Here is a 23,989-nt window from a genome sequence, read left to right on the forward strand (position 1 = left end):
GATACAGAGGGTAAGATGAAGGAGGGAAGAAAGGGAAATGTGATGAGGTCAAAGAAGGTGGAGAGAGAAAGGAGGGAGAAAAGAGACAGGAGAGGGGAGTTAAAAAAGGAAGAGAAGGTATGGGGGGAGAAGAGCTAGGGTTAGGAACCGAGGGAAGAGGAAGGAAAAAGGGAAGAGAGGTAAAGAAGATGGATACTGATGGGGTAAGGAGAGTGGGAGTTTGGGAGAAGTGAAGGAAAGATGAATCAAAGGCTGACATATAGCAGACAGACACAGAGGTATAAAAGTGTTTGGTTAGGCATTCACGAGGTAAAGATGGAATCGTTACTGAGGAGGGGCAGGGTAGGAAGTAAAGGGTATGAAGATTTTTTTGTACATCAGAGGAAATCGATTCTGTTTTTACCACATCAGTAAGAAAAATCTCCCCTGAGCTTAATTAACCTTTGCAACTCATTGACGTACAGGTGTATTATATTTAATCCCATTCTTACCATATGTTCTCACACCGTTCCACTACCCCGCTCCTACCATATCTTTGTTCTGCCATCTGTAGCTTGTGTGTGTGTGTGTGTGTGTGTGTGTGTGTGTGTGTGTGTGTGTGTGTGTGTGTCCTGCTGAGTGTGTCCTAGTATGTGCCCAGACCAGCCGCTCACCACTCCTGGGACTCCTTATTACCGCCACAACTTTAATTATAACTTCTCACATCTCAGTTGCACTTCTTGCGGTTTGAGGAATCGCGATGACTCAAAATCTTGGCCTTCGGATAAACTTTGAAGGACTGTTTTTACTTGACGTATGTGCAGCCAGCTCTCCTTGCCATTGAAGTCTCTAGAACTTGTTATTGGATTTTTCTCTTGGCCTCAGAACGAAATATTCTTTTGCAGTATCATGTAACTGAATAGGTTGAATTATTTTGTCGAAGCGCAAGTTAATTTTCCGCAGTTGAAGATCGGAAACTTGCAACTGCAGTTTTCTCTCCGTAACAGGATACATTGTTCTTTGCAATATCATTGAATTGAAAAGGCTTTGTTATCTGTTGACGTGTATACGGTTGTTTCCCGAGCTGAAAAGACTCCAAAACTTATAATTGAAGTTTTTTACTGATTCATTAATATTTGTAATAGTTATTAACAGAGTAAGAGAAGATATTGTTACCCTGATGGTCCATTGTTACAAATGAAAATGTTGGGTGGGAAGGATGGGTTCTGGGTTTGTGTTGCCCGAAACGTTACAGAATATAAAGCGTTTCACAATATAAAAAACGATGCAGAATATAAAAAAAAAGTTACAGAATATAAAAAACGATACAGAATATAAAAAAGTTACAGGATATAAAAAAACCTAACAGAATATAAAAACGTTACAGAATCTATAAAACGTTACGGAATATAAAGAACGTTACGGAATATAGAAAAGGTTACAGAATGTAAAAAACTTTACAGAATATAAAAAACATTACAGATTATAAAAAACTTTACAGAATATAAGAACGTTACGGAATATAAAAACATTACAGAATATAAAAAAGTTACAGAATATGAAAACGTTACATAATATAAAAAACGTTACAGAATATAAAAGTTTCAGAATAAAAAAAGGTACAGAATATACAAAACGTTACAGAATATAGAAAACGTTACGGAATATAAAAAATGTAACTCTGACGCAATAGATTAAATATTTATAAAACAAAAATTTTCTTCTAAAATGATTGTTAGGAAGTAGGAACGGCAAAAGTGCTCAGGGAAAAAAAAAAAAAAAAAAAAAAAAAACAAGAGAGCATTCAGGATGGTAGGAGATTTGGGGACCTATACCATTACTACATTCCACCAGCTACAAGTATGTGGCTGTAGTGTGGAATGTAGTAATGGGTATAGGTCTCCAAATCTCTTCCCATCCTGAATACACTTTTGTTTCTGTGCTTTTTTCATCTTATCTGTGCATTTTTGCCATTCCTACTTCTTAACGATCATTTTAAAAGAAAATTTTTGTTTTCTAGTTTATGATCTCTTTGTGGAAGTATAATTATGCTTAAAGCAAGTGTTAGATTTGGACTGACACATGCATAGCATACTGGAAGACTAAAACAAGGGTGAAAAGAAGTGTTTTGGTACGGTACGTTCTTAAACTGTAGACAAGCTGTAGCTAACCAATACTGCTCAAAATGGCGTATTTACGGATGACCGCGATGCTGTTTTCAGGCCGTAACTCGCGAACCGTTGCCTGAATGCTTTTCTAAATATGAAAAGAAACATCTGCATTTGACAAGAAGCGTTTTGGTATATAGCACGCTCGCGTACGCCTTTTTGTTTCGTAGTTATGACTGATGAAGAAAGATAGAACAAAATCGATATTTTTGCGGTTCGATTTTGCGACATCTACGAAGGTTAGCAAGACTTTACAAGTAGTTTTGCACTTGAACAGCGAATGTCTTTTAGTTCATAAGCTTAGAACTGGTCTTTGCGACCGCTTTCGCGCAAAGGCTACTATTCCCTATAGAACAGGGCGCCATTTTGAACCTGCGCCATTCGTACTTACAGAGTGGTTCCACGCTCTGTATATTGTTATGGCGAGGTGGAGCTAGAGGTCTACATGCATGCCTGAAGATCAAGGTAAAGTGTGCAGTGGAAATTTTAGTCGAAGGGAGCAGCAAACACCACGTCATGGGCTCAAAAGCCAGGAGTAGGGTCTAAAACAAATAGCAGTGACAGAAAAAGGGAATGAAATAGGCAATTAATACGTAGCTAACACTAATTTAAAGTTACAGGAGCAAAATCAAACAGGTTCGAACAGGATTGGCAAGATTTGTATTCCGGTTGGATTAGGGGGCTTTGTAACACACTGATTCTACATTTCAGGCCCCTGTTTCAGGAAAGGTGAGAGTTTGGTGTGCATTGGTTAGGGTCATATTCTGGTTGGGTTAGGAGGCTTGTAACACCCCCGAATGTACAATCCAGGTCCTTATTTCTGAAAGAGTGGGAGTTTAGTGTGGATTGGTTGGGGTTGTGTTCTGGCTGGGTATGAAGCATTGTGGCATCTCTTTCTTAGCGATTTATATTCCGTGTTACAGCTTAATGTACTCCTGCATGTTATCTATATCCATTTCATATCAACATTTCTTGCATACATGACATAAAGAAATAAAGAGACATTATAACAAGTGTGGGAAGGAGGTGGAAAGAAACACGGGCGAAATAGACGTGAGCTTTATTCCCTACTAGTTTTGCCTGTGGCTTCTTCAGAGGGAATAAAGCTCACCACTGTTTCACCCGTGTTTCCTTGCACCTCCCACCCGTAAAGAAATATATTAGCTTAGCAGACACATAAATAAACTGGCAAGGAAGATCCATTTCACATCCACACATCTTGCGTACATATCATGAAGTAATATATTAGCGTAGCAGATACATGAACAAACTAAAGCAAGGAAGAAGTGCCAGCCAGCCTCCTTAACGCCATGGCTGCGGATAGTGCATTTTGATAGTTTTATTTAAGCTGACAACAGACGATTTTAACTGAGATATTTCCTGCTATACCCATTTTTTACTCTAACTTGGCCTACAATTGCCATCTCTTCATCTCCAGCTGTAACAAGAGATCAACACTAGAATATGATGGTAGTCACAGAATGCTAGGGAGGGAATGTGTACTGTATAGTCATAGTATTGCCATTTTCTTCCACTGAGCTGTGTGAAATTTGTTGCAAATGACCGATAATCTGGCAAATTAACTTAAAAAAAATTGATTCAGTGGTTCCATAGGCTGTCTTCTGTGACACTCTGTTACGGATTCAGCATTGTCATCATCATCATCATCATCATCATTTTCATTATCAATATCGTAGTCATCATCATATCATCATCATTTTCATCATCAGTATCGTAGTCCACATCATCATCATCATCAATTTCATAATCAGTATCGTATGTGACATCAATATCATCATCATCATCATCCCGCCTCTTCTTTCCATTAAATGTTGGGGTTTAGGGAAAAAAAAAAAAAAGATGAAGTCTGGGATTCGTCCCTGACGTCATTCAGTTCCCAATCTTTCACCCAGCCAACAATGCCATCAGGCCAGTGTGTGTGTGGAGGGGGGGGGGAGAGCTTAGTGTGTGTGTGTGTGTGTGTGTGTGTGGTGGGGGAGAGAGGAGCCTAGTGTTCGTTTGGTGGTGGTGGTGGTGGGGCAGCCAGGTGTGTGTGTGTGTGTGTGTGTGTGTGTGTGTGTGTGTGTGTGTGTGTGTGTGTGTGTGTGTGCTGTTGGTTGGGGGTAGGGAGCCTGGTGTGTGTGTGTGTGTGTGTGTGTGTGTGTGTGCTGTTGGTTGGGGGTGGGGAGCCTGGTGTGTGTGTGTGTGTGTGTGTGTGTGTGTGTGTGTGTGTGTGTGTGCTGTTGGTTGGGGGTGGGGAGCCTGGTGTGTGTGTGTGTGTGTGTGTGTGTGTGTGTGTGTGTGTATATGTGTGTGTGTGTGATTTCATTCCTTTGGCGTCATGTATCTATCTATCTATCTATTGCCAGACGCCTAAAAATCCCGTTCGGAGTGGCCACAAACAAATCGCCTCCACGTCGTCTTGTCCCCCGCCATTTCACTGCCCTGCACCCAACTCACATCATCATACTCATTATTCCTGACTGATGCGATGTGGTGTGGTGTTTTGCGGTGTGGTGTGGTGCGGTGTGGTGTGGTGTGGTGTGGTGTGGTGTGATGCCGTGTGGTGTGATGCCGTGTGGTGTGGTGTGGTGTGGTGGGGTGTGGTGTGGTGTGGTATGATGTAATGCTTGACAAAAATGGATGACTTTGTGAGGGAAACAGTGATCCACCAATCCCTTTGCTGTTTCTTTTTTTTTTTCTTGCTTTTTCTTCTTTTTTTCTGCTGTTCTTTCTTTTTTTCTTTAATTTATCCGGCTGATTTCTTATTTTACTCAGTTGCACTTTAACTTGGGCTAATATTCTCTCAGTGTATGATCCCGAGTTGTAGGAAGCGATTATCACTCTTTGACAAGAGATAAACCCCAGAATATAATGCTAATCACGGCGAAGTGCTATGGATGGGATGCACGAGTATAGCCGCTGAAGTATTGTCTCATTGTGCCACTGACCCAAGGGGATACGCTCCATAAGGACAAAAATTTCCACTTAATGAAGGCGGACGATTTTTTTTTTTTTTTCATAATTACATACAGCAGGATATTCTTCATCAAGAGTGGGGGGTACAGAACGTGAAGTATGATGATTCTCCATGATATTTTGTTCTTTGATTATTTGCTGTGTTGCTAGTGGGGGATGTTTTCGGGTGGTGGCTCCGATGTGACGAGGCGGTGGTAGGCCACTGCTCAGTTATACAAATGCAGCTTAATCCCGTCCTTATCCACCGACATGAGGATGGGAGACAGTAAAACAGGGACAGCTTTGGCAAACAGTCCACTGGGTTCACGGTCAGATGAGCCTGGGGTTGCAGCTACTACTACTGCTACTACAAGGAGTCCGACACGCGGTGTCTTTTCAATAAATTAGTATGAGGTCGTTAGAAATGATAAGTATTAGGGCACTTAATTCATTTTAATTTGTCAAACAAAAAGGACACTGAATTTAGATTAATTTGTTTTTTTGCAAAATTTAATTCTGATTTTAGGCAAATCAAAGAAGGTTAACAACGAAGCGTAAGTGTTTTTATTTAGAGCATATTGTGTGCCGGATTATGGATTATTTGTGTGGGACGTTAGAGAAATCTTTAGTTCTGAATATCGTTTCGAACATTTCACAGAGCTTATTCATACTCACTAAAGAAGACAGAGGGTGGGACTTGACCTAACTGGACATAACGTGACTAACTTGAACTGACTTGACAAGATTCGACTAAACAGTAGCCCATACCATAACCCAAGCACCCTGCACAACAATAGCCCATACTCTGGCCCAAGCACCCTGCATAACAATAGCCCATACCCTAACCCAAACACCATGCACAACAACAGCCCATACCCTAACCCAAACACCATGCACAGCAGCAGCCCATACCCTAGCCCAAACACTCTGCACAACAATTTCCCATACCATAGCCCAAACACCCTGCACAACAATAGCCCATACCATAGCCCAAACACCCTGCACAACAATAGCCCATACCATAGCCCAAATACTCAGCACAACAATAGCCCATACCATAGCCCAAGCACCCTGCACAGCAATTTCCCATATCATAGCCCAAACACCCTGCACAACAGTTGCCCATACCATAGCCCAAACACCCAGCACAACAATAGCCCATATCATAGCCCAAACACGCAGCACAACAATAGCTCATACCATAGCCCAAACACCCTGTACAACAATAACCCAAACCATAGCTCAAACACCCTGTACAACAATAGCCCATACCATAGCCCAAACACCCTGTACGACAATAACCCATACCCTAGCCCAAACACCCTGTACAACAATAACCCATACCATAGCCCAAACACCCTGTACAACAATAACCCATACCATAGCCCAAACACCCTGCACAGCAATAACCCATACCATAGCCCAAACACCCTGTACAACAATAACCCATACCATAGCCCAAACACCCTGCACAACAATAACCCATACCATAGTCCAAACACCGTGCACAGCAATAGCTCATACCATAGCCCAAACACCCTGCACAGCAATAGCCTATAACATTAAATCGCCAAAGAACAGGGAAGGACTGTGAGGGGAAGGTGCCACCTGGGGTCTGGGACCTGGGTGTGTCCGTATCCCAGAGCAGGCCGTAAGTGAGGACTTGTTTACACATTACTACAGCCATAACATTCACCACATATACTGTACAAGAACGAATCCCCATACGATACTTCCTTGTGGCTCCTGAAGGCTTTTCACACACAGCTAACGAAGCCTGATATGGTCGTACTTCGTTTTTGTACTTCTGCACTTACTCAGCTTTTTCTTGATACCTTTAGGCCATTGGGTTTACATAAGAGTAACTTTTTGAACTTGAGGAGTTATATGTAGCCTTCACTAGGACTTGTAATAAAACAGGTCCGAAGTTGAACGAAATTGTATGGTGCTAGCATGATTAGAATAAGTAGCACGTCATTGGTGTGATGGGATTAAAGATGCAAGGGAGTGAAGACAGTGATAAATAGTAGACGAAGCGAAAGAGTGATGGGAAGGTGATATACGAGGTGAAGAGGAAACAGGAGAGGAGAGGAGCAGATAAAGGAGAGGAAGGGAAAACAGCAACAAACGAGAACACAGGCATTAACAAAGAGAAGAATGCGAGAACAAAGACGAATGAAGAACAGAGACAATAAACCAAGAGGGGGACAAACAAAGAAGAGAGGTGAGGTAAAAAATTAAAGAAAACACGTGTGTTGAATAACAGTAAGATTCAAGAAAAATAACGGAGAGCTGAAATATGATGAAAAGTGTCACGAATCAATTCGCGACATTTCCTTTTTGTGAGAAGCCACGAACTATTAGTGGAAAACTCACTGTGTATCGCTCAGTTAACCGTTTCTCTCTCCATTCCGGGGTATACTTTTCAAATAATTCGTCACCGTTTTCAAAAAGTGACCGATTTAATGCACGTCACTAAGTGCGCTACTGAGCGATACAATTATTTCTTTATCGTTTGCCTCTGCTTCCCTCAACCGTTAGCCACGCCTTGCGTCCTGCCCATTCAATGTATTTGAATTCAGTCTTGTGTTTGCTGTGACGGAGGAAGGTGCTGTGCTCCAAGAAGTGTGAGAGGTCGCTAGCACCCAGGCTCCACTGAGACAGTTAATCCAGTCCTCCCACCTTAGTGGTGATACATAGTATTCATCGACTGGTATTTCTTTTGTGTATTTTGTAGTTTTAAGAGCTTAGTTAAGGTGTTTTTCCTAGGCGTAAGTATTTAGCTTCTGTGTGAGTGAGCGAGTGCGTCTCATTTAATTTGATTTGAAATGTAACGTTAAATTTATTTTTTGTAATTAATAAATTTAACAGTTCTTTTCCTTGAGCTTCATGTAAAGTAAACTCGTGTTTCATTTCTCCGAATTAAGCTTATTTCCCACATAACTCCTAGCTTGCATAAACGTTTTACTATTCATAACTGGTACTTAGACCAGTCTTGTTGTATTAACTTAAAATCCGTTGTGCCAGGAGTTAATGCATCAGCAAGAACCTGATGTTATTATTATTAGTATTAGTTATTTATTGTCAGGGGTGATGTAACTTTCTCCAGAGGCTAACAGTACAGTAATTCAGCAATTGTGAGTAATTAGTCTCTGCTGAGTACTGTTGAGAAAGTTTATGAATTCTCGTTCTCAGAGAATCGTGCTAAGCCAGCGTAAAGTAATCGTTGCTTGATGTAGCAAGACAATCATTGTCTCTGCTCTTCAATATTATTGAATATTATATTATCAAATTAAATAACATTTAACCATTTATATATCAAAAACACAGTGATATTATAAAAAACCCGTGACAATTGGCGACCTCGCCAGGATATTAACTCCTAGCTCTAAAGCTATTCACGAGATAGTGCTCACTCATTCATATTTAGGTATTTATCATTAAAGTTTATAGGCACAAGCTTACTGGTGTTTACCCTTAATTTAGCAAGTGAATTTTGCTTTATCAATCCATAGAGTACTTAACTCTAGTTTATTTTTGGTAACGCCAGACGATTTTATTCACTTCTGGGAAGTCGCCGTACCCATTGTGTTTATTATTGAGTCTTCCCAGTCATTTACATTTTTTATTTATTCTTTGCCAGTTAACTGGATAAGACTGGTCACCACTAGCTTGTGTCTGTACTCTTTACTTGTGTTTATTAGTATTCGTCGCTAAGCAGTCAGTACTCAATTTCGGTTTTGCTTAATAAATTAGCGCCATGGCTACCGCTGTATTTGTACAGGAAGCCAAAGATATGGGTCTCACAGACCCAGAGATAATACAGAGTTACGTTCTCTCACGGTTCAATTACGAGCAAGAACGTGAGAAAGATGCTCGTGAAGAGCGTAGGATTCAGCGCGAATACGAGCGAGAACAGCGCGAACACGAGCAGAAACAACGCGAGCTCGAGTTAGAAAAAGAGCGAGAACAGCGCGAACACGAGCGAGAACAGCGCGAATACGAGCGTGAACAACGAGACAAAGAACGAGAACATGAACTTGAAGTGCTGAAGCTCAAGCGAGATTCCTTGGCTTCAGACACGTCTGGTGCAGTTGGTCCAAGCTCCACGAGCGTTCTTCCTGCACATGTCCTGGCGACCCCACGCATCAAGCTTCCTTCATACAAGGAAAGCGAGCGAATCGAGCCGTACATAGCTCGTTTTGAGGACATGGCAGACTTATATCAACTGGATGAGGCAGCTAAGCGGCTTCAGTTTCTTAGCCTATTTGAGGGCCCTGCCCTCGATATTCTCCACAGAATTCGTGGAGACAATCTCACATATGAGATGATGAAAGCTGCACTCATTAAGGCGTATGGTCTCACAGTAGACGACGCCAAAGTTCAGTTCATGCGAGCTCGTCTCCAAGACAAGGAGACAGCTGTTCAGTTCCTTGATCGTCTCACAGCTTACTTAAATGAGTGGATGGAGAAAGATGAAACTCCTTCCACGCGCGAGGGATAATTGACCTTATGCTGCGTACACAGCTAGAGAGGTCGTGGCCTGCTGAGCTCATAGCACAGCTTAAGATCTGCCAGGTGAAAGATGCCAGCCAAATGGCAGAGAAGGCTGACGCATTCTTTACTGCATACGGGTATCAAGCTCGTAAGCAAAACACCTGGAGCAGAAAAGATACTGCCAAGTCTGGGAAGCCGTCTCAGACTGAATCCCAGCACCAAGGCCATTCTCAGAGTAATGGCCAAGGTCCAAAACCGCAGTGGAAGGACCAGGGGCAAAACACTCAGAAATCTGAGTGGAAGAGGTACAACAAGTACCCTAACCAGCAGCAGTATCAGCCACGCAACCGACCGTCGGGACAAACTTTTTCACCTCCAGCTCAAAAGAGGCAGGAAGCGAATGCAGCCTTCATTCCTCAGCAGCAGCCTGGTGGTCACGTCCCTACCAGTGTGGGTACTTCCCCACAGTTCACTAGTCCCACAGTGACAGTGAACCCCCCTCCACAGATGGCCAATGTTCCATCTTATAATTCTCAAGGCACAATGTTTGCCGCATCAATTCAGCAGCCTCATGAGTGGCTAGCTGCTTCCTCCACAGGCCCTCCCACAGGTGACAGTACCTTCCTTGTTCAGCCAGGGTTTGTGGGAGGCATTCCTGTGAAGGTCCTGAGAGACAATGGTTCCTCAGGTTGCTCTGTTAAGCAGAGTTTAGTTCGGCCTGAGCAGTATACAGGTCGACAGATCCATGCAAATCTTATTGATGGATCAGTGAGATTGTTCCCTGAGGCATGTATCCAGGTGGCATCTCCATTTTATACTGGTACGACACTTGCAGTTGTCATGCCAGAGCCTCTATTTGACTTGATAGTAGGCAATATTCAAGGAGCCAAGGATAGTTGCTCCGATGATGGCGCCACTCAGACTTCGGCTTCTGCTGTAACACGAGCCATGGCTGAGGCTCCAGATGGTGTCACCCCAGTGATCATTGAATCGCCGCAAGATCTGATGTGTAGCCAACTTGTTGTACAAGAACAACATTCTGACCCGACACTTGCTACCGTGCGGAACAGACAAAAGGGTCGAGTGATAAAGTATTCACGGGGAGGTCGAGCCAAGTTCCTTCGTAAACAAGGACGGCTCTACCGTGAGTCACGAACACCCGAGGGCGAGGTTCGACTGCAGTTTGTCGTTCCCGCCAAGTACCGCCTAGCAGTGTTACAATGGGGTCATTGTTCAGTCTCAGGAGGTCACATGGGCAAAAGGAAGACCCAGGGCCGTATCCGAGCTGACTTTTTCTGGCCAGGGATGGGACGGGATATAGATAGTTTTGTCCGTTCTTGCAGTGTGTGCCAAAGTATCACCACTAATCAGGGACATGCCCTTCCTGTGCCATTTGTAACTACACCTGTAATCTCTGAGTCAGTTGAGAGACAGGGTAGTGGTGAAGTGGGTGCAGACCTGACGTCTCGCCCATTGGCCCCACAGGACACATTATGTCCAGGGCCTGTACATACATATTATGTACCGTAAGTTAAGGGGGAAGTTGAGAGGCGACTTGAGGCTATGGAAGACCCAAGTTTGCATAAGGATTCTCAGCTTCCCGGTACTAATAGAAGTACTGTAGGTTAAGGGGGAAGTTCGAGAGAGAACTCCGCAGAGGCGACTTGAGGCTATGGAAGACCCAAGTTTGCACAAGGATTCTCAGCTTCCCGGTACTAATATAAGTATTGTACTGTAGGTTAAGGGGGAAGTTCGAGAGAGAACTCCGCAGAGGCGACTTGAGGCTATGGAAGACCCAAGTTTGCACAAGGATTCTCAGCTTCCCGGTACTAATATAAGTATTGTATTGTAGGTTAAGGGGGAAGTGAGAACTCTGCAGAGGCGACTTGAGGCTATGGAAGACCCAAGTTTGCACAAGGTTTCTCAGCTCTCCGATATTAATATAAGTACTGTAGGTTAGGGCACAGGTTGAGGACCCGTGTGCGGTTCGAGGCTATGGAAGACCCGAGTTTGCACAGGGATTCTCAACTTGCCGACCATAATCGTGTGCTATAATTAATGGCGACCTCGAGTGTACTTTTCATAGCATGTACTGACTGCTAGCCAGAGAGAGTAATTGTAACATAATAAGAATTTTGTCTCATTGACACTTTTGATGCTCCACCTTAATTGGTTTTGCAGGTTCAGCAATGGGTGTAGCAGTTTTGCTGTGCGGGCCAGCTGATCGTCTGCCGCACGCTGCCGCCTCTTCTCCTCTGCCTTCGTCGTCGCCATATTATTTACTGTGTCATTTTACACGTAGGTACAGTTACACTACAACTGTCACACCTACACCGTGTATTACATACACCACGCTACACAACAATTAGTTGTCAGTGTAAATGTAGCGAATTTTCGCTCAGTTTGACCTGAGTACAGGATTTTCACCGTCGTCACGGAGTTTTTCCCTCAAGCTTGCTTCTATTAACGTAAATACGAGGTTTTTTCTGTCACTGACGACTGCGACTTTCTCCTGTAGCAGGATAGCACACACACCACAGTGTGAATCTTGTGTGACTGAGTTAGGATTTATATGTATGTATATTGAAATCTTTCTTCTGAAGGAAGAAAGATTTAATTTTCATGGGGCGTAATGTCACGAATCAATTCGCGACATTTCCTTTTTGTGAGAAGCCACGAACTATTAGTGGAAAACTCACTGTGTATCGCTCAGTTAACCGTTTCTCTCTCCATTCCGGGGTATACTTTTCAAATAATTCGTCACCGTTTTCAAAAAGTGACCGATTTAATGCATCGTCACTAAGTGCGCTACTGAAGCTGATACAATTATTTCTTTATCGTTTGCCTCTGCTTCCCTCAACCGTTAGCCACGCCTTGCGTCCTGCCCATTCAATGTATTTGAATTCAGTCTTGTGTTTGCTGTGACGGAGGAAGGTGCTGTGCTCCAAGAAGTGTGAGAGGTCGCTAGCACCCAGGCTCCACTGAGACAGTTAATCCAGTCCTCCCACCTTAGTGGTGATACATAGTATTCATCGACTGGTATTTCTTTTGTGTATTTTGTAGTTTTAAGAGCTTAGTTAAGGTGTTTTTCCTAGGCGTAAGTATTTAGCTTCTGTGTGAGTGAGCGAGTGCGTCTCATTTAATTTGATTTGAAATGTAACGTTAAATTTATTTTTTTGTAATTAATAAATTTAACAGTTCTTTTCCTTGAGCTTCATGTAAAGTAAACTCGTGTTTCATTTCTCCGAATTAAGCTTATTTCCCACATAACTCCTAGCTTGCATAAACGTTTTACTATTCATAACTGGTACTTAGACCAGTCTTGTTGTATTAACTTAAAATCCGTTGTGCCAGGAGTTAATGCATCAGCAAGAACCTGATGTTATTATTATTAGTATTAGTTATTTATTGTCAGGGGTGATGTAACTTTCTCCAGAGGCTAACAGTACAGTAATTCAGCAATTGTGAGTAATTAGTCTCTGCTGAGTACTGTTGAGAAAGTTTATGAATTCTCGTTCTCAGAGAATCGTGCTAAGCCAGCGTAAAGTAATCGTTGCTTGATGTAGCAAGACAATCATTGTCTCTGCTCTTCAATATTATTGAATATTATATTATCAAATTAAATAACATTTAACCATTTATATATCAAAAACACAGTGATATTATAAAAAACCCGTGACAAAAAGTAAAGCTAAAGAAAAAATACAACACCCTTTCCCACCAGTTGGTCTAGGGGTCAAATGTTTAACTTTGCCCTGTGACCCTGACATTCAGCCGATTGATCTCAAAATCCAGTTACTTTATTCTTGCTTAACCCTTTTTATTCCACCAAGTTTGGTTCAGATCAGATCAAACTTGACAATCTAGCCGTATGATCTTGAACTTTCACCATACCTTGTGACCCTGAACTTCGACTGATTGCTTTCCAGATAGAAATCGTATACCCGTATATGATCCTAAACCCCTCCACGAAGTTTTCCCTTAATCGGATAACATTCTTATGTGACATTGACCTTTGACCTGTTGAACAAAAAAAAAAAAAAAAAAAAAAAAAATGGTCAGGCCCTTCGCTGATCCTGTCATTCATCCAGATTTGACCCAAATCTCATTAAAATTGTTTTTGCTATTTTAATCACACAAACATACGAGTCGAAAATTGACTCCTGTGACCTTGACCTTTGCATGTCCTAAAGGTTGAAGCCTTTCATTCTTGTTTTACCTTCAAATCTTTCCAGCAAGTTTGCCTCCTCCCCCCCCCCCAAAAAAAAAAAAATGCTTAAGTTGATCTTGTTCGGTCATTTTTTATTTTTTACCCAGGCCTGAGACTATGGCCTCCGATCTCTTGTTCGAGAAAATAGTCAACCCCTTAACCGACCTATGTCTTTTTCTACCAGTATTGGCGTTATTCTCATCACACACACACACACACACACACACACACACACACACACACACACACACACGAGCGTGGGTGTAAAATTAGGAGAAATTAGCAAGTGCAAAGAGGAAAAAACGTAAATTCTCTAAAGAAAAAAGAGCTGATGAAAATAGCAGACAGTGATGCAAGGAACGTACGGTGAGGAAAGTAAACAAAGACTGAGAAGTACCATAAATAATATATGGAAATGAGTTGAACGAAAGAATATACAAAGGTGCAGATAACGGAAGGTAAACAGAGGAGCAATCGTCCAGCTGCTTACATACAAACTTGGGTCACTCGAGGTGGACAGTTTGGAGTCCGTCGCACCCTTACTGGGCTGTCAAGTCACTGTGTGGACTCCCCCCAGTACTTAATGTGGCACCGATGTATTTTATTGTAGAAAATTATGTTGTAGCAGCAGAAACCCATAAGTGGCAAAGAATATACAATAATATCTGTTAGGGGTTGAGTTTGGTGGATTATAATGAAAACAATGGTTAATATGATCTTTGAGGAGTAGCAGTTAATTCCTGTGATTCAGTGGGTCGGTGAAGGTTTGACCACTCTGCACTGCAACGGTGATGTTTGATTGTTTCATAGCAGTTTGGTTTCATAGCACTTTTATAGCAATTTAACAGCAGTTGGAACTAATACAGAGTGAAGAAAATATTTTTTGTTATAAGTCGGTAAATAGTACAGTGTGACCTCGGGGATAGGAAGGCTTCCAGAGATCGTGCAGCGTGAAGAGCCTTCATTAGGTAACCAAGGCTGACGCATAAAAGCATGTTGGAACCTTTATAAACGATACGAGATACGAAGAAACTTTTTCACTAATCATGTAAAAGGATGGATTTGGTAATATATAATGAAAACAGACTATACTCTTTGATTGTACTAAAGTCATTCAGCGGATTAAATAACTTCATTGTTAGCCAAGATGGTAATAATTGACGGAATGTGTAAACTACAAGTTTACGAGAAGAGCAACTCGATATTGGGGTTATATTTACGTAACGTTAGGCTATGCGATAATTAATTACTCTACCGTAACGTAAAATTGTGTCATCTGTTACCCATTACATTACACATTATTATTGTTTCACTTAACGGTGTGAGTCCTGCCTACTATACTCTACAATACTTATGCTGCTGGTACAAAACAAACATAAGAATATCTCTGAAAAAGAAAATTAGATGCGGTCAAACATCTTCATCTGTCGACATATCTCAAAGCCAGTCCCACATTGTGTGTGTGTGTGTGTGTGTGTGTGTGTGTGTGTGTGTGTGTGTGTGTGTTAGGGGAAGGAGGTAACTTAGAGATTGCAGAAAGAGAGGGGAAAGAGAGGGGTCTTTTGAGAGGAGGGTGGTCAGTATGAGATGTGACAGGAGAGAGTGGGAGTGGGATATTGAACTGGAGTTTTAAGAAAGGATGAGTGTGGTTGAGAGGGATATGAAATGGGGAGGGAACCCAGGAGAGGGAGAGCCTGTGAAAGAGAGGAGGAGGAGGGGGGGGGTTGTGAGAGAGGGAAGGGTGTGATTGGGTCTGCTGGAGGGGATGGGCTAGAAGCGGCTGGTCTGGTAGGTAGGTGTGCTAGGAATGGACATTTCAATAACAGCTGGACCGTATTCTGTCTGAATTTAGGAGGCTTCGAAGCACCTCGTCCTTGGCGATTCATTTTGCTTATTACACCTGAGCATTTTCCTGTGTTATTATTTTTTCAAGTTAATGTCGATATAGTTTGCATCATGTAGGATATAGGAGGATATTGAATTATTAAACTAAATCGCTCAGGAACAGATGTTACGCAATTTCCAGAAGTGCTGAAAATACGACCCTAGAGAAGAATATGGATTGAATGAGGAGGAGGAAGGGGCCAGGCAGTTGAGAATGAGACAAAGGAAACAGTTGGAAGAAAAACTAGTTTGTGGGAGAATGTTAAGCGGAAGATGGAGAAGTGAGTGTGTGGTGAGAGAAGTTTGTGAGATTCGGAAGGAAGGGAGGCTCATTTGTCGGGGGGAGTGGTGGAGGGGTGGCATGAAGCGAGTGGTGTGTGTGTGTGTGTGTGTGTGTGTGTGAGAGAGAGAAAGAGAGAGAGAGAGAGAGAGAGAGAGAGAGAGGAGGGGAAGGGGAAGGGGAGGCAAGAAGCGAGTGGCCACAGACTGGTAGAGACAGTGACCGTGAAATAAGCTCCCAATGCGACGGGAACTCTGGCCTCAATTTCGCCGACGACTGTAGGAAATGTGGCGACCCTTGGAGAATAGGCACGAAATTACCCTACCTTCTGACGCTCCCTCATTGACCTTTTAGACTTCTTTTACCTTCTTTGGCTTTATTATTTTCTTTAGTTCCATATTTCCCTAGAGTTGTTTGCGGCTTTCTTTCCCCCTTTTTCCCCGTTTGCTTCCTCCTGTTCGCACTGTTCCTCCGACTTCTTGTTTTCACCACTTTCTCTGTATTGTTTATTCTTTTCATCCTTTCTTTCCTTCCTTCTTTTCTGTTTTTTCAGTATTACTCATGCATTTCTTTTTCTTCCTCATTCCAGTCCTCCTCCTCCTCCTCCTCCTCCTAATCTTAATCCTAATCCTAATCCTAATCCTCCTCCTCCTCCTCACAGGCACCAAATGGCCTTTCCTTCTGACGTACTCTCATTTACCTTACTCAATACTTTTCTTTCAGTTCCTCTTCCTTCTTCTTCTTCTTCTTCTTCTTCTCCTTCTCCTCCTCTCTCTCTCTCTCTCTCTCTCTCTCTCTCTCTCTCTCTCTCTCTCTGTCTCACTCAGAGCCCATTATTAATTCTGGCCATGTAACTGCCACTCCCTTCGCTGCTTTCTGTTTGGGTATAAATTTCTTACATCCGGAGCACCACAAGGGAAATAACCCGAGCCAGCCTTTCATGATTCCTCTCTGGGCTGCGGGTGGGAATACAAAACAATGCGGGGAAGGTGGTGATGCACGACTCGGCCCCGGGACAAAATTAAAGTTATACTGCCTGGCATGTTGGCTGGGTCGTGTGCTGGACAGTGAAGGACGTTGTTGCAAAAGGAGAGCTGTTTTGTGTAGGATGCAGGCTACATTGTGTTGGATAGTGAAGGACGTTGTTGCAGAAAGAGAGTTTTGTTGTGTAGGTTGCAGGCTACGTGTGTTCATGATAAAGGACACTGTTGCAAAAGGAGATGTGTATTGAAGTGTTATGCCGACTTGTATGATAACTAAGGAAGGCTACTGGTGCAAATGGTGAGTTGTACTGAAATGCATAATTTACTTAAAATGCATAGGAAGTTGCAGGAAGGTTGCATGACCGTAAAAATGTAACTATTATATTAACAAGAACTGTATGCTAGAAGTGAAGAACAGAAAGGAAATGTATATTGTCACCATGGATTTTTCTTCGGGTTGGTGGTGAGAATATTAAACATTGTATAACGGAGTGCAAAGGCGTACAAAGGAAAGTCAACATCAGCAGAACTCTTGGCCTTTTCGATGCCATTTTTTTTTTTGGGGGGGGGGGGTAGGTTGTAACGAATGTACATAACCTAACAGTCAAAAACAAGGATGCAAAAGTGGGGAAGATGATGACAGATGACGCTGTTTAGGGAAAAATTTATTGACAAGGATGCGGGGTATGTTCTGTGCATCGTGAGTTACATTGTTGCATAAGGACGGGTGTATGCAGGGTTGTGTGCAATATAGTAAAGAATTGCAAAAGACAAAGGAAGGAAAATGGAAAATTAAGATTAGATGGTGGAAGCTGAGACTAAAAGAGAGAATGGTAGAAAAGCAGTGTGGGGAAGGAAGTGGAAGGAGAGGAGCGAGGCTTAGAGGATGGTGCGAGGCGAGAGAAACGGAGGAGAAAACCTAAGAATAGTGAGAACAGTGGCGGCAAAATGGAGAGAGAGAGAGAGAGAGAGAGAGAGAGAGAGAGAGAGAGAGAGACGAAAAGGATGGTGATGGAAAGAAAAGGGGAGGAAATAGGAGGAGAGGAAATCCTCCACGCAATATATTACCAATATGCCGGTAATCGAACCTGGGACTCTCAGGTGAGAGCCAGGCAGCATACCACTACACCGCGACCATGTAGAAGTTATCTCACATTGTCACAATCTTGTAACCAATGTCCCTCCACCCCCACTGTGGGCATGAAGAGGATGAGATAACCCCCTGGCACTCGGGCAGGTAGATGCTTTTAATCTGTCCCAAGTACTTACGGCAAGTCAGAATGAAGCATCTACTTGACCGAGTGCCAGGGGGTTATCTCATCCTCTTCATGCCCACAAGTAGGGGCGGAGGGACATTGGTTACAAGATTGTGACAGTGTGAGATCATTTTTACCTGGTCATGGTGTAGTGGTATGCTGCTGGCACTCACCTGAGAGTCCTGGGTTTGATTCTCGGCATATTGGTAATATATTGGATGATTTTTCCTGTGTATAGTACAGGTTTCTCTCTTCACTCCTCGGAGGAGAGGAAAGGTGGGAGGGAACGAGAGAAAGGAAAGGACGGAGGAGAGAGGAGGAAAACTGGTCGGTGATAAGATTGGTGGAGGGACAGTGAGGGAAAGATCTAAGGAGAGGTTTCGTTCCTATGTGTGTGTGTGTGTGTGTGTGTGTGTGTGTGTGTGTAAGAGTCTGTCTAAGAGTCTGTCTCAGGTTATTTGTGTATCTTCTGATCACGCATGCACGATTTATTCATTGCATGTCAAACCTTTTATAATTCAAAGCTTCATTTGAGACACTGAAAATGTCAAAACGTGAAGTCTAGTTGCGGCTGAGGTGTGGGGGCGGAGTTAAGAGAGAGATTAAGGTGTCATGTTTAAATTTTCTTTCGTATATTATTTTGCTGTTGGAAATCCAGAATCTCGCCACCTAAAACTAGTTATTAAAGCAAGAACTTTTTATGCGTGTTATGTCAACCCGAGTATTAAAGATGTCAATAAATAGGATGGAGGAAATAATAATACTAATGATTAGCTATCAGTGGTTGTCCATCGTGACGTCACAACAAGCCCTGCCCACTCATGCCTCAGTCCTTGCCACCATCACGCACCGGCACCATAATTATGATCCTCATCATACGTGGAGATCCACGTGGATGGGCTGCACGTGCCATATAGTTGTTCTGATTTTGCGGTGTTCTTTCGGCATCTTTGGGCGTTCTGTCGGCGATCCGCGTTGAAAAACGTGACTAATAATGTCCATAGGATTTACGAATCATATCCCTGGGAGCGTCTACGAAGAGCGGGATGGAAGTCAGTCGAATTACCGTCAACCCAGAGGTGAGGTAAGAAGTCAGTCGCTCGTCCCTTATGCTTAATATATCGCTGTTGTATCTCAGGTCCGCCCAGTATCATCATCATCATCATCATCATCATTATTTTCTGTGTTTATGTATTGCAGAATCTGTAATTTCCACATATTTATTAAGTCATTAATTTTTTTATTGAAAAATGGCTGATACATGGCATGGGACGATAGAAATTGGAAAGTAGTTCTGGTCAAGGATGCTGTAAATCACGCAGACAGCAAGACATAATTTTTGTGATATCATTGCGCTGTTTTGTGATACGACGAACGCTTTAAAGATTGGTGCATTGAGAAGGTTGGGTTATCGATTTTGGAGAGGCTTCTATTGGAGGAAAATCATTAAATAGATAGAAGCTGCGAGGTGGAAAGAGGTTAAAGAGAGGAAGAGGATAGAAGGAGACTGAGGGGTAAAAGTGGGAGGGGGGAGAAGATGGAGGGGGAAATTGGAGGAAAGACGAGAGAGAGAGAGAGAGAGAGAGAGAGAGAGAGAGAGAGAGATGAGGAAAGGTACTGTACTAGATGTGGAAAATGTACAAAGTAGTTCACAGGAAAGCCAACATCAAGAAACCTGTTGTTCCTTTCGTGGCTCTTTGTTATAGGGAAGGTTATAACTAACAAAATTATGCTATTAGCTAAAGGAGGAAGGGGGGAGATACTGAGATTGGGGGGGAGAATAGTGGAGGGAACAGTAAGAGAAAAGAACAAAGATGGTCAGGGAGGAATCGTGGAGAAGAGGATGTGGGAAGACGTGGAGAGAGGAGGGTGAGGGAGAGAGGGAGGGAGACATGGAGAGGAGGTTAAGGGAGAGAGGGAGGGAGACATGGAGAGGAGGGTGAGGGAGAGAGGGAGGGAGACATGGAGAGGAGGGGGAGAGAGAGGGACACATGGAGAGGAGGGGGAGGGAGAGAGGGAGGGACACATGGAGAGGAGGGGGAGGGAGAGAGAGAGGTACACATGGAGAGGAAGTTGGAGGGAAAACAGAGAAGGGAAGGTGAAGTTGAGGCTGGGGGAAAGGGTGACCGAGGAAGAGTGGATGGGTGGGGGAGAGAGAGGCAAGGTGAAGGGAGAGTGAGGAAGGAAGTCGGGGAGAGGAGGAAGGGGAGGAAGGAGAGTGAGGGAGAGATGCCCACACAATAATCCACACTGCACCACAACATACTACACCACAGCACAACACATCCCAGTAAATCACATCACATTACACAACTCCACACCAAACCACACCGCACAGCACCACACCACACCACACCTACAAAAAACAATATCATACCACGCACCAACGTACACCACACACCAGTGTACACCACACACTAACCTACACCATATGCCACACTACACTACACTATTCTTTACCACACCGTACCACACCATACCTCCCACACCACACAACATAACACAACAAAACGCTACAACACACAACATACAACAACGCTACAACACACAACACACCATACAACACACCATACCACAACACACCAAATCACAGCACACCAACCCACACCACACCACACCACACCAAATAGTACAACACCAATATAAACCACACACCATTCCACAACACAAACCATACAACAACACACACCATACAACAACACACCATACCACATCACATCACATCATATCACACCACACCACACCACACCACACCAAACCACACCACACTACATCACAACACACCACACCACACCACACCACACCAGTCCACTCCACACTACGCTAAGCTACATTATACTACACCACACCGCACCACACCACACCACACTGCACTTCCCCACACCACTCTATACCACGCCACGCCACACTATAGCATACCGCACCACACCACACCACACTGCACTTCCCCACACCACTCTATACCACGCCACGCCACACTATAGCATACCACACCACATCACATCACATCGCATCACGTCACATACCACACTGTCCCACACTACACCGCACTGCTCCACTCCGAACCACATTATCCGCGGTACATCACACCACACCAGATCACATTACAGTGCTCCACGCCACACCACACACCAGGCCACACTATATCACACCACACTTCGTTATACCAAACCATACTACATCACACACTGTACGATACACTGCACGAAGTCACACCACGCCACACTAGACCACACCTCACCGTGTCACATCACGCCATGCCACGCCACGCCACACCGCTCCTTACGATACCACATCTCATCTCACAATACTGTACAAAACCACACCACACAATACTTCCCACACCACGCCTCATTACATTGCACCACACACCAGACTGTACCACAGCATACAGCACCGCACCACTCATCACATTGCATACCACACTAGACACCGCACCACACCACATGACACATCTTGATACATCGTATTACAACACACATCACCATACCACATCATGCAACACCACGCCACACCACACCAGAACACAGCACAATACAGCACATATCACTCCACCTCCTCCATCACCTTACAGCACACCACACCACTCGCCAGACCTCACCACACATGACACCACACCACACATCATCCACCCACTAAGTGTAGTGATACCCTGTTTTGGGGGTAGTTCTACATTGAGTGGCAAGCCAAATGTTTTCCTGTAAACCAGGAAAGCATTTATAACGCTGGGTGGTAACCTTATAACCAACCAACACATGTTCCCTACGTGACAACAAGCGGGTTGGCGGAGGGTTAGTGCCCCTCTCCGGAAAACAGCTAACTAAAAATACGAACAAGGAGCCCCGGACCAAGACTGACCAAAAGTTGACGACTAAGGACCGAACAAAGGACTTCCTATGGATAGCTACATGGAATGTAAGGGGTGCAAATGATGAGGTGAAAGAGAGAGAGATTGTCCAGGTGCTTGAGCGTGCGAAAGTGGATGTATGTGGATTAAATGAAACTAAATGGAGAGGTGAGAGTGTGAGAGAATGGCAGTATGGATGGGGTATAAGCGCGGGAGTAGGTGAGAATGAGAGGGCAAAAAAAGGAGTGTGTATTGTTGTGAGTAACAGATGGAAGGAGAATATAAGAGAGTATGGATCAGTTGGCTCTAGGATTGTGTGGGTAAGAGTGAAAGTTGGACTACAAATGTGGGTGATAGTGTGCGTGTGTGCACCAACACAAGATCGTGCAAGTAGAGTGAGAGAAGAGTTCTGGACAAATATGGAAGCGTGCATGGAAAAGTTTGTAAGGAATGAGAGAGTGTTTTTGATTGGAGATATGAATGGAAAAGTTTGTAAGGAATGAGAGCGTGTTTTTGATTGGAGATATGAATGGAAAAGTAGGGAATGTGAAGGTGGATGGAGTAGTTGGTGAGTGGGGTGTGCCTGCTGAGATGGATGAGAATGGCAGTGCTTTAGTGGACATTTGTTCCAGGAGGGGGTTGGTGATAGCTAATACCTTCTTCAGGCACAAAATGATCCATAGGTATACGTGGCGAGTGATATACATGGCGAGTTATGAGAAGGGTGGGTGGTGAACTGAATGAAAGGAAGGCAATGATTGATTATGTGTGTGTGGATGAAAGGATGAAATGTGTATAATGGATGCAAGAGTATATAGAGGTTGGGGGAGTGGACTTTCGGACCACCACTTGGTGGTGGTCAGAATCAAAGACCAAACAAGATGGAGAAATAGAAGGGAAGGACAGGAGGAAGTAGTTCTTACAAGGAGAGTAGAAAAGTTACAAGAGGATGGGAAAAAAAGCAGAATATAAGAGGGAAGTGGGGGAGTGATTGGGTAAATATAGATTGGAGCAGATGGGGGACTTGGAAGGTGTGTGCAAGATATTCACAGAAGAAATATGTGTGGCATGTGAGGTGGTGTGTGGTGTGAAGAGAAGATGAAAGAGGATGCAGGGAACAGCATGGTGGACTGAAGAGGTGAGAGAGGCTGTGGCACAAAAGAAGAAAGCATATAGTGAGTGGTTGAGAAATAGAGGCGTTGAAGAAGTTGAGAGACGGAAGAGAGAGTTATATGTAGAGAGGAAGAGAGAGGTGAAAAGATTAGTAAGAGAGTAAAAAGAGAGTGGATGAGGAATTTGGAAGGAATTTGAGTGTAAAGTGGAGGGGATGTAAGAAAATGTTCTGGAAAGACATAAAGAGAGTTAGACAGGGTGCCAGAGAAGTTAGTTGGGGAGTGAAAGATAAAAATGGTAGATTACTAGTGGAGAAGGGAGAAAAAGTGAGCAGATGGAGAGAAGATTTTAATGAATTGTTAAACATAGAGAATGAAAGTAATGCATGTATAAGTGGCTGGGGAATGGCTGGGAGAAGGAGGGATGTGAGAAGAGAGGAAGAAATCAGTAGGAATGAAGTTGTGGAAGCAGTGAAGAAAGTTAAAATGGGGAAAGCCCCAGGAATTGATGGAGTGTGTGGTGAAATGCTGAAGCATGGGGGAGAGATAGTAATAGAATGGATGTGGAAGATGTGCAGATTGGCCTGGGAGGAAGGTAGAGTCCCGGAGGATTGGAAGTCAGGTATAATTATTCCCCTGTACAAAGCAAAAGGGGAAAATGAAGTGTGTGGTAATCATAGGGGCATTTGCATTCTTAGTGTAATAGGAAAAGTGTATGGTAGGAGACTTATTAACAGAGCTAGGGAAATAACAGAGGAACTAGTTGGAGAAGAACAGGGAGGTTTTAGGAAGGGAAGAGGCTGTGTAGATCAGAT

Source organism: Coenobita brevimanus, chromosome 1 (assembly GCF_032717465.1).
Source record: "Coenobita brevimanus isolate Jiangsu-jjx chromosome 1, ASM3271746v2, whole genome shotgun sequence".
Classification (NCBI taxonomy): Eukaryota; Metazoa; Arthropoda; class Malacostraca; order Decapoda; family Coenobitidae; genus Coenobita; species Coenobita brevimanus.